Source organism: Caretta caretta, chromosome 2 (assembly GCF_965140235.1).
Source record: "Caretta caretta isolate rCarCar2 chromosome 2, rCarCar1.hap1, whole genome shotgun sequence".
Taxonomy (NCBI): domain Eukaryota; kingdom Metazoa; phylum Chordata; order Testudines; family Cheloniidae; genus Caretta; species Caretta caretta.
Window position 1 is genome coordinate 172,742,950 of NC_134207.1, and position 12,215 is coordinate 172,755,164.

Genomic DNA, 12,215 nt, shown 5'->3' on the forward strand with positions numbered 1-12,215 from the left:
TTACCACCCAGAGGTATTGGAAATACCACAGATTTTCTCTCTTCTTAGAATTGGAGATAGCTGTGGTAATTATGTGTTTATGGTTGGGAGATATTGAATTTGTAATGTTTTCTACTGTTCTTGTATGATAAATTGCTTTCTTTTCAAACTGAGAAGGTAGTATATTGTTATGAACTGGATGAAACCTTGTCATTGATAGAGTTAAAACCCCATTGAGATTGATAGGTCTGAATACACTCTTCAATTAACATAAATGTAAGCCTAAGGGGGAAAAAAAAAAGGAGTGTGTGAACGCACCCAGGAGCTTTAGGCTGAATATTGCATAGGTGTGAGGAAGGGATGTGGGGGAGGGAAAGAAGAAGAGTCAAAAGACTGAAAAAAAAGACAAGAACAGAGAGAGAAACAGATGGAAAAAAGCAAGAAAGCCAAGAAGTAGTCTGTTAAAACAGTGTGACCTGGAAAAAAAAGTTAGGGAGACAGCTTTTGGGTCTGTTGATTAAAGAGGCTTGGAACTGTAAGCTAAGAAATTGCTCCTTTTATTCTTGGTTCCTCTTGCCTCAGAAACACATGACTTTGTACATGCCTTGTAAATCAACAAGATTGCATCAAAAAGGTACCAAGCTACATCAATTCTACTTTGAACTAGAACATCTCCCATGGCCCCAAACTTTGCCTAGCTGCTTGGGTCAAAAGGGGGCAATGTTAATTTTAAGACTAACTAGTGAAATGGTGGTAGTGGTGTTTGGCTGTTTTACTTTTAACCATGTAGTTTTTTCACACCCCTGAGTAAGAAAGTTGCAGCGCTGTAAAGTGCCAGTGTAGACAAGCCCTATGTCACATTTAAGTGAGGAATAAAACCCATATTTGCTTATTTCTAAATTTCAGTTCTTTCTTGTAACTTTAGAGCCTAGTGATCCCACCTGTCTATGTTGCACAAGCAAATAAAAAAGGTTTGTGCTATACCACTTAAAGAGGGTGGAATTACTCCAGGATAATAGCACCGTTATGCTGTCCCAATGTGCAGTTAAACAAGGACAATGCACCTCACAAGCAGTTCACTGAAGAAGTTGGTGAGGTCAATAGCAAAGCAAGTATGGCCAGAGGAAAAAAGCACTGTGTACTGTACGCTCTTGCCAATGCATACTCTGTAGAAGCACAGAGATAGTGTGGCATGGCCAGTGCTGTGTATATGCAAGTAGTGGTCCAGGGAGGACCAGAATCTGCAAATTACAGAACTATAAGCCACTTGGGCCATAGGCACCGACTCCATGGCGCTCTGGGGCTGGAGCACTCATGGGGAAAAAAATCGGTGGGTGCTCTGCACCGCTTCTTGCCCTAGCTCCAGGCGCTTCCCACCGTGAAACATCTGTTTCGCAGTGGCAAGCGCTGGGAGGGAAGGGGGAGGAGGGGGAACGCGGCACGCTTGGGGAAGAGGCGGGGCCAGGGCGGGGATTTGCGGAAGGAGTCCAGTGGAGCAGGGAGGGGGCAGAGACTTTGGGGAAGGGGGCGCGAGCACCCATCGGCACCAGGAAAAGTTGGCGCCTATGCCTTGGGCAACATAGTTTCCGGTTTCACTCACTCTGCCTTTGTATATATGTAGAGGCTAAGGACGTATCCTACTGATGGTGTTTGGAGATAGGGCTTTTGCATTGGTGATTTGCCTCAATAATAGAAGTATTCTCTCTTAATCGTCTGTTCTATCACCCAGTCTGTTTCATAGATCAGTCTCTAATTTGATGCAGTTTGCAACTGACTGCAAACCAACCACCTGCTAAGCCTGTATTGCAGTGGTTCTCAACCCACGGCCTGTGGGCCACATGCTGCCCAGTTAGCACACAGCTGCGACTCAGCTATGTGCTAAAAAAAATTCAAAATTTGATGCTCCAGTCCAGCAGGGGCCAGGGCCACCTGAGCGGGGAGATGGCATCAGGCAATCCTGCTGGGGAGCTCCTGCCAGCAGCTGAGCTGGTGCGGGAGAGTGGGTCTCTGGGGAGGTTTTTTGGGGGGGACTCTGGGCAGTGATGGGGTTGGAGGGTGCTGGGCAGTATAGTCCTGGGAACTAGCAGTGTGGGGAGATGGGTGCTGCAGCACCCCCAGGTTTTAACTGGGGCTCTGCACCTGCCTCCGCAATGTGGAGGGGTCTCTGGGTAGGTGGTGCTGGGCATATGGGTCTGTGGGAAGGGTGTCTCTGGGCAGGAGGTCAGTGTGGTGCATGTCTGCCCCTGAGGAGAAGGAGAAGGCTGGCAGTGCAGGGCTGAATGGGCCAGTGTGTGTTTGTCACAGTGGTTCTCAACCTGTGGCCCAAATAACACACTGTGGGTCGCCTATGGAGCCCACAATGGTAAACAGGTTGAGAACCACTGTTGTATGGTATGATAGTGGCACTCATATTTGTTCTGGCTCCTATTGCCACATGTCTAATTACTACTTTTCACCTTTTACCTACAGTTCCTCTGTTGACCATGATTTTTCTGTGAAATTCCTTAATGCTCCCAGATAGAGATGCTTACTGGGAGAGCTCTTTGGCACCACAAACCCATTTTTGAAGCAAAGCAATTGCACCCCCCTCCACCAATCTTGTAACAAAAAGCACGCTTTCTACCCAGTAGAGTTTCTGTCCACTGCTGTATGTTTTGGGGGCAGCTGTATCACCATCCTTTTCCTTACATGGCCATGTGGTGTTCCAAGAGAAACTATTATTGGAAAAAAAAAACAAAAAAAAAAAAACGATGAGTACTTGTGGCACCTTAGAGACTAACAAATTTATTTGGGCATAAGCTTTCGTGGGCTAAAACCCACTTCATCAGATGCATGCATGCGTGGTTTTAGCCCACAAAAGCTTATGCCCAAATAAATTTGTTAGTTTCTAAGGTGCCAGAAGTGCTCCTCGGTTTTTTTTTTGCTGATACAGACTAACACGGCTGCTACTCCAAAAACCATTACTGAGTTGCACAGTAAATGGTTCCACAGGAGAACAAGTTCTGTGCAAGTTGCAATGGCACATTTTTGAATGCACTGGTTCAGGGGTCAGCAACCTGTCAGAAGTGGTGTGCCGAGTCTTCATTTATTCACTCTAATTTAAGGGTTTCATGTGCCAGTAATACATTTTAACATTTTTAGAAGGTCTCTTTCTCTAAGTCTATAATATATAACTAAACTATTGTTGTATGTAAAGTAAATAAGATTTTTAAAATGTTTAAGAAGCTTCATTTGAAATTAAATTAAAATGCAGCACCCCCCGGACTGGTGGCTAGGAGCCGGGCAGCGTGAGTGCCACTGAAAATCCGCTCACGTGCCGCCTTTGGCACACGTGCCATAGGTTGCCTAGCCCTGCGCTAGTCTCTTGTGTATTTTGTGCATAGAGAGAGATGATTAGTACTTCATAAAAAGTATTCTGACTGAACAAAAAATCCAGTTTAACTGAGAATACCTGATACACTAAGGCTGTATTGAAATCAAAGGTGGAAAATGGCTTTCCCAAACCAGTGTTTTGATTCAACAAGGTTAGACTGCAGCACATTCCTGAGCCACAAATATGTATTTAGAACCCTTCCTGTGATTTAATTTATTTTCTCTGAGATCAGTGTGTGTATGTATATATATTCCTGGTCTTATTTTTTCTGTACCCAACTTTAGAAAATTCTTAAATAACTTAATAAAAAAAAGAGCTTTAAGTATGCCACCTCTACAATTCCCTTTCGGAATGCTCAGAAAGCTAGTTTCATATGCAAATTAAATATGCTAATGAAACAGTCTATTCAGAATTTCTTTTAAATGGTATTATTTTAAAAGTAAAACTCTTGAGGTAATCACTTTGATTGAACAAGAAGAAACAGATGTTTCTGTTATTAAAAATATGAGGAAGGACGGGATTAATGAATACAAAGAAAAAACAACCCTAATGCAAGAACTTAATATGTATTAGGAAACTAAGAAAGATAATATCTGTTGTAGTTATTCTTCAAACAAAATTATAGTAGTTAATCTTACATTTCTTCACAGTTAGTCTTGAGAGATCAAATCTGATTGCAGGATGTATACATCTGTGTGGAGTAAATTAAGACGACTTCTCAGGCCAAATCTTCTGCTGGCCAAAATTTTGCTGTGCATGGGCAAAATTCTTTTCAAGTCAGTGGAGAGGCACCCATTTACAAGATAAGACAACTTGGCCCATAGTCTTAATGCATTACGGACATACATCATACAGCTAAGAACATCAATTACATCTTTAAAATAATATGAACAAATGCTTATGTAATCACTCATATTATTCTTTAGAATAGTAAACCAAGTGTAGCCAAATCATAGGCTATTTACTCTCCAGGCCAGAACGTCAGCTAGGATAAATTGTTCTAGTTTCATTGGCTTCAGTGGAGTTATACTGATTTACACCAGCTAAGGATCACCTTTCGAAGAAAGCACATAAGACTCAGCACTGTGTGGTTGCTCCTGCAACTTGTGGCTGGTCTTGTGCAGGAGCACAAAGCACGAACAAAGGCAGTCCTTTCTCCTGCTTGGACACTAATGAGGAGACAGCCAAAACAGAAAAGTTGGTTATTTGTAAGCAAAGGCTTCAGAGGTTCTGCACTCCTCTAAAGGGGAGTAGCTGAGGAAGCTGAATAATGGTCACAGCTCCCTCCGACGACATGCTACTTGTTATAAAAGCTGTAGTAGTCACCACTCTGGGCCAGCTCCCCATGAGAGCACTACTCCTTTGCACCACTTTTTCTGGCTCTGAGCCCACAGTCATCTTTGACTCTGACCTCTCTCTACATCCTCACACCCAGACTATTTTCTGGCCTTGACAAAGGCCATCTTGCCCCACTGATATCATAGATTCATAGATTCATAGATATTTAGGCCAGAAGGGACCATTATGATCATCTAGTCTGACCTCCTGCACAATGCAGGCCACAGAATTTCACCCACCACTCCTAAAAAAGACCTCACACCTATATATCCATTCAGAAGGCTGCTGAAAACATAGTTTTCCTAGCCTGTCACTTTGGCCATGACACCCTTCTCTTTGCATCTCTTTAGTAGTTCCTTCTTCCCCGTTGTATCAAGCATAAGCTACTTGTCTTCACTTTCAATGCCCTTCATAACCTATCATCTCTTATTCAGTATAAAAAAGTTAATTTTCTGCCTGTGATTAGTCTGTCATTAGCCTCCATCGCCCGCTTGTTCATTTTCAAACAAACACCTTCATGGTGGCTCCCATGCTGCCCCACATCCTTGGGAGACACTCCCAGTAAACAGCTGCAAAGCTAATTTGTTGTCCTCCTTCCAAACCCTCCTTTGCCATGAGGCCCACAAAAAACATTGACAATATTTAGGCTGCTGGTGTGCTGAGACTGCTGTCTATAATGCTGACTGATATTGTCAATTTCCTTTTACTCCCCATCCGGGGGGCATGGATCAGAATTCACGTCGCACTCCCCATCAGTACCCAGCATGGGTCAGGGAAGCTAATGATTCAACCAGCAAACCAAATTGATGATCACATGCCACCTAAGGCACATTGCACAAACGCTAAGACGAGTCTCCATCCACCTGTATCCATTTGTTGTATGTCATCTTATATGACATGGTAAACTCTTTGGGACAGGACTGTCTTTTTGTTCTGTTTTTGTGCTGTGCCTACCACAACAGGATGCTGGTCTATGATTAGGGCTCCTGGGCAACACAGTAATACAAATAAGATTGTAAAACTTGCATACAGAGGAAAGATACATATATTCCTCTGCAATTAAATCAAGAAACCATTACGAATACTCAACCCCCCCCCCAACCTCTATGTGACCAATTTATGAAAAATTACACCTTGAGATATTTCTGTGGTCTCATACTCATATTCTCTTTCTGAAAATAAACTAACAAAAATTTTACTCTTGCTATTGTCATATTTTAGGTAGTTTAGGGAATAATCAAAAGAAATACATTTTAGGATTTATGACTCAGAAGAGTCCACTTCATTTTTTCAAAAAGAAAAGGAGTACTTGTGGCACCTTAGAGACTAACCAATTTATTTGAGCATGAGCTTTCGTGAGCCACAGCTCACGAAAGCTCATGCTCAAATAAATTGGTTAGTCTCTAAGGTGCCACAAGTACTCCTTTTCTTTTTGCGAATACAGACTAACACGGCTGTTCCTCTGAAACCTTTCATTTTTTCAGTGTGTTCTTTTTCTAATATCCAAAAAATTCTATGCACTTACTCTAACAGATATTTAGGATCAGAAAACTAGAGGAGTGACAAATAAATCCCTAGAGTGGATTCAAAACATGGTGTAGTGGCAATAACCACTTGCCAACCAATAAATTATGATAAATTTGGTCTTCACATTCAAACTCAGTTCTCTCTTCAGGTCATTGGGTGACTAACATGGCAAAATTTTGCCCACTAGTGATATTTTAGCTACAGTGAGATGTACCCTATAATTTAGTGTCAAAACACATGGAACTGAAAGGTTAGTATTTAATTTGGGGCTAGAGATTTTATTTAAATGTAATGGAGCACATAAAAGGACACCATGGTAAGCCATTTTCCTATTTTCATAATTTATAATGTAGTGCAATAAAAATGGCAAATTTTGTAAATATATGCAACTACAATACTGCAGACTTTACAGTAATCAACCTTCTTACAAAAGGCTTGACAACTGGTGATTTCTACTACATAAGACCGTGCAGTTTGCAAATATTCATCAAACTTGTAATGAATTTTTGTTTTTACTGGAAACTTATAAAAAATAAATGAAAGAGTATTGCACTTGAATCACACTCAAAATAATGTGTTCCAAACTTTAAGACTAGGCATTTGCAGACCCTTATGCTAATGTTGGAATGAATATTGTTGCCCAAAGGACAGATGCCCTCCTCTTATTTCCTTTCTTCTTGCCTTCTTTAACATGGGGGTGGGGCCTGGGGCTCCCAGCAGCCCTTTTAAATAGCCCAGGACCCTGGCAATTGCCCCCTACCGCCCCCCCACCCGTGGGCCTGATCTCTACAGAAAGAGTGAAAATATCTCCTGTTTCAGTCTCACGTGCACTGGATAAACATTGGGCAAAAAACTAAAATATAACCAGATATACTGTGGTAAAATTGGGTTTAAAGGTTCTATTTTACTGAACTAGTAATAAGCCATATGTTCCTAGCTTTCCTTTCTCCATAACGTCTCAGCAACAAGGAATGACGACAGACAGGAAGACACACACACAGACTGATAAGCACACAAAATAGAAATAAATAATAAAATTACCTTTTGAGAAACCCAAATTCTGTGTTCTAATTCACCACACACAATATAATAGTAAGTCCCACTCCCAGTAGAAGTTTGCTGTTTCCTGAAGTAGAAGAATTAGAATAATATTTGTGTCTCATACACCCTAATGGGCTGATTCTTGACACAAACAAATCCTATTGACCTGGACAGAGGGTGTAGAGGGAGAATTGAAACACAGAATTTTGTAGATCTCAGCTGTAGGGATATCAACTGGCTTGACCTTTGTGAACAGATTAAGGCCCCAATCTACCAAAGCACTTAAATTTCAGTTTACTAAACAATGGGATTATTTCAAGTGGTTAAAGTCAGGCACACTCTTAAGCATCTTGCCAAGCCTAAATCTCACTTATGTTAAACTAGGGTTCCGGCAAACCCCTCTGAACATTTTCTAGTAGTTAGCATCCGTATTCAAATAGTGCAATTTTGTACATCTGCTGGGTTTTTTTTTTTAACACTACCTTTCAGTTTTATTAAAATAGTTTAGTCTTCTTCATTTGACAATGCTTTCTAACCTGCACCTATAACATTATTGTTGTGCTTCTGTTTGAGAGATATACAAAGCTCTAGGCACAAGATTTCATTAGTGGAAACTTTTTGGTCACTGCTACATTCACAGAGCAGCTAGTTTTTAATGTCTTAATCCTATTATTAAAAAAAAGGCCCTTATATCCCTTTATCTTCATTGTGCATACGTCTCGGACAATAAATGATAAAAATATCCCACTTTTCTTCCAATGCCACCTAACTTTTTTTCAGGGTATAGCTGTCTCTCTTCCTTCCTTTGTCACAGGAATTTAATGGAAGGAAAGGTGCACTGTGAAAAGCTAAAAGCGAACATGATGACAGGCAACAAACAACGGCTGCATTGGCTGGACTTTCTCTGGAATTTGGTGTTCACTTACTGTGACAAAGCTCTGTCCTTGTCTCCATGGGTCCTGTGTTTCTGGGCAGATTTTGCTAGTCTCAGAGGCTCACTGTGACCCTTCATGTAGCCATTCTCTCTCTAGAGGCAAGGGTCACAGCCTACTGAGCCATTTTCATCATAAGCCAGCGAGGGAGGTGAGGAGAAGCTCTGTTATCACCCAGTCTCAGTGATTAATCAGGGAGCAAAGGGGGGAGCCCGGGCCTGCCCTCTACTCCAGGCTCCAGCCAGGGACCTTAATAGTATCAGCTATGGTAGCTGACTTCTTAGAAACAGGATGCATACAATTTCCTGGGCTACTTCCCCACGGCAGCCCCCCCCCCCCACTTCCTCAAGATCCACTAGAATGTTCAAACATGTGTGTTGTCTGGTTTTAGCTATAGTGTGGATAGGACCTAAGCTGGAACATGTCATGAAGCCGTCTTATTCTGTTTGCAGACTTTTTGGGAAAAAACCCCCACCCCACACACTTTTCACAATCATAATGAGCAGGCACTGGGTTATGATGTTAAGCAGATTCAACTGAAATGGCGGTGAGAGTTCATGGATAGCTCACAGCAATGATAGTGAACACAACTACCATGCAGTCTGCAGAGACTGTCCAACAGAGCTGTCCAACCCCTTCTGAAGCTTGGTATGTGTGACATTTAATAGTTATATTCAAGATTTATGGTTCCAGTGCATGGCTGTTGTCTTCAGAGATGGATGAAGTAGCACTGGAAAAAATGAAAGATTTAACTCTTCCCTTTCCCCACAAGAGTTCTATATCTGAGGTCCTTGCAGACATTTCACTGACACCTCTCTCACGCAAACTTCTGTGGACTGCAGTGAGAATCTGCCTAAACAAGTACGGAGTAAACACCGAACAAGTTCTGCCGGATACTATGTGATTACTTTGGAAAAACAGGCTGAATAGTCCAGGAAATTGTCCCTCATGTAAATCCTTTCTTCATTTTGTTATTTTAGGATATCAAGTCATGGTATCAAGGAAAGTGTCACCATTTGTATTTGTGTATGTTTGCTGATATTCTATTTTTTCTGCCCCATCTAGTGAATGAGTAATTCAGTAGATAGGTTTTGGAGATGAAAGACCAGTGCACCAATTTTCAAATTCTGGCTTTGGCCTCAAATGACAAAGAGTTTGATAATCTTGTTCTCCTCCTCAATTGTGCATATCACAAAATCATTCCATTTTAGCAGAATATTTGAATACAGCTCGTGTTACAATGCTGGAGGGAAAGATCAACATTGATATAATAGTCATTAGTCCCATTTTATTAAGCAATGAAGAACTTTGATTATTGTCAATTAGGCTGCCATTTTTAGGATAAACAGGTACAATGGCTGGTGTACATCCCAACAAAGCTTTATACAGTTTATAAAAGACAAACGTTCTCTCTCAGTGGGAATTACAAATAAAAGACTTCAGAGCTTAGGTTGGTATTTTTTGAGAAAGCCATCAAAACAAAATGAAAATGTTGGCATTTCAAAACACTGGTTTGCATTTTACTGAGTACTGCCTGTACCAGACTGTCCGTGGACTACGCAAGGAATAGTGCCTGAATATTAAGCAGAATTGCTGGAGGATGTATGACCTCTGCTTTTGTCTGTAAACTAAAAGGTATTTTGTTATGGTTTTCCAAACTTTATTTATTTAGGAGAAAAGCCTAAAGGGAATAGTAGCTCAAAGCTGAGCCCTGGGCTTCTCTCTCCCACAACAGGTTCTCAGTAGAAACACCTTTCAACTTTAGCACAATCACTGAAATAAGACAGACGATGTGACAGAAGTAGTGAAAGATAATGTACAATTAATCATGTAAACCCAAATCATATCCAGTATGGGAAACCCATATAGGAAATGTTGTAAGCTTTGCCTTGGCACATTTCCTCTACATTTTGGGGGGAAAGAGGCTTGTTCACCTGCCTATATTAGAAGTCAAAGTTCCAAGTTTTCTCCAGTTTTACACTAGCATAACTCCCTTAAATCAATGGAGTTATACCAGTGTCAAACTGGAATGACAGTGGTCAATCAGGCCTCAGAGATTTTGCCCCACAACACATGGATCCTCCAGGGATCCATCGGCACCTGATCATTTGAAAACGGCCTCTAGTACCCATATTCTTCCGCCACTTCCAATGTAGCAACACTGCTCCTCAACCATTCCACCTACAGGGGTTCTACAATACAGATGGGTACATGGCATAGATCATAGAGCCTTCTGTTCTTGCATATTTCTGTGTAATAAATTAGACAATTTATCTATGTGTCGCACAACCTGTCCTTTAAATATATAGGGCCTTACTGTACTCCCTCTTCAGAATGATTTTACTCTCATCAATCCATTTATTTCAATAAAGGTTCTCTACTCTTGAGTAAATGAGGAGTGACACTAGTGCACAATTTATGTAATAAAGCAGAATCACTCCCATGAAATCTATCACAACATCAATGGACTTTCCAACACAAGACTTGGGATTAGAACGATCATAGCTAAGCTCAAGTGCAGTACAAAACTCTGGAAACTAGCTTTTCCATTCCAAACAGACACCAGCTAATATAGACTAGGGAAAAACAACAACAAAGCAATATTACCAAAAATCACAAGCATCTTGTGAAAGTTGGGGGGGGGGGGGAGGGGAGAGGGAATGAAAAGAAAACAAAATAGCAATGTGTAGTATGTTGATACTGGTTCCCCTCTTTTATATGAGAAGGTCCAAAGATTTTTAATCTCAAATTAAGTCTTCACCATGTAAAGGGGATCATTCTTTCACCTTTTCTCTGAGAGTCTATTGTGATACTCTGGGCCTTTAAGAGCCAGTGGCTCTCTGCCAGCTACTCCTTGACCCTATATAGTAGCGTCTCCAGCAGGGGCCTCCAGAAGTCTTGCCTTCTCCTTCTCTACCCTACAAGGTGGTGAGCGGGGAAAAAAAGTCCCTTTTGTTATTGGCCAGAAGCCTTATCCCCACCCCCTGTATTGGGCCACTGGATCCATTCCTTGCCAAGCTACTGCTGATCAACCTCCTTGAGATAGTCCCCCATCCTCTCTGGTAGCAACCCCACACCATGTGAGGTGCAGCCTTTTATCCCAGTTGTTACAGGTCAACCACTTAGTCATAGCTGAGGAAGTAACTGTTTCATCCATTACCTCCTTTGTGACAGCTACACTGAGGGGTTTATTATACACTCCATCACACCCCAATATTGTTTTTGTTTTTAAAGTTATCTGCTTCGATAATTAAAATGTATGTAGGAAGGACATATTTCAGTGATGCTTTTGTTGTCAATGATTCTGGAAGTTTTTTTTTTTTTTTTTTTTTTATAAATAAATCCTGGAATCACTGAGTGGAAATTTCCTATTACAGTTGATTGTCTAACCCATAACCTTGCCATTGCATGGCTGTTTCCATGTAGTACTTTGTTTTCTTTTAGTAATTTTTTCAGGCTAAAAAAAAATATACCAGGCCAGATTCTCAACTAATGTAAAGCAGCATAGCTTCACTGAAATCACTAGAGCTACATCTAGTTATGCGAGCGGAGGTTCTACCCCACCATATGCAACAATCTGGAAAATGTAGGAGGTTGGATTAGATAATCCTAAATGCCTTTTACATCCATCACTCTATGATAAATTGAATCACAGCCAGGGAGAGGTAGTTGCTTCTCCATAATTAAAGTTGAAACTAGCTTCCATTATAAAGTCATAATTTACTCAAGGGTACTTTCAACATTATGAGATGTAGTCTGACAATAAAAGAGAATCAAGCTTAACTACAGTGGCTCTGGTGTCCTTCTAGAATGTCTCTGGAAAGTTTAAAATAAAATAGTTGACTGGCTCATTGAAAGTGTTTCCTGTAACTTTGACTTCTGTTTAGCATCTCTTTGTCTCACATATCGTTATTTCTGACTAGGAAATGGCTTGTTACAAACTCTTCCAATTTTCCACACAGTTTAAATCTTAAACTCACATAATTTACAGAAGTCAAGCACTTCAAAGCAAGGGAAAAAATAGC

At 41.0% G+C, this 12,215-nt stretch overlaps 1 protein-coding gene across 4 annotated transcripts in view; it reads right to left on the minus strand.

Moving 5' to 3' along the window:
• CNTNAP2 (contactin associated protein 2) overlaps positions 1–12,215 on the minus strand; it is a 1,645,619-nt gene that overhangs the window by 709,465 nt on the left and 923,939 nt on the right. The gene's annotated exons all lie outside the window — the stretch shown is intronic.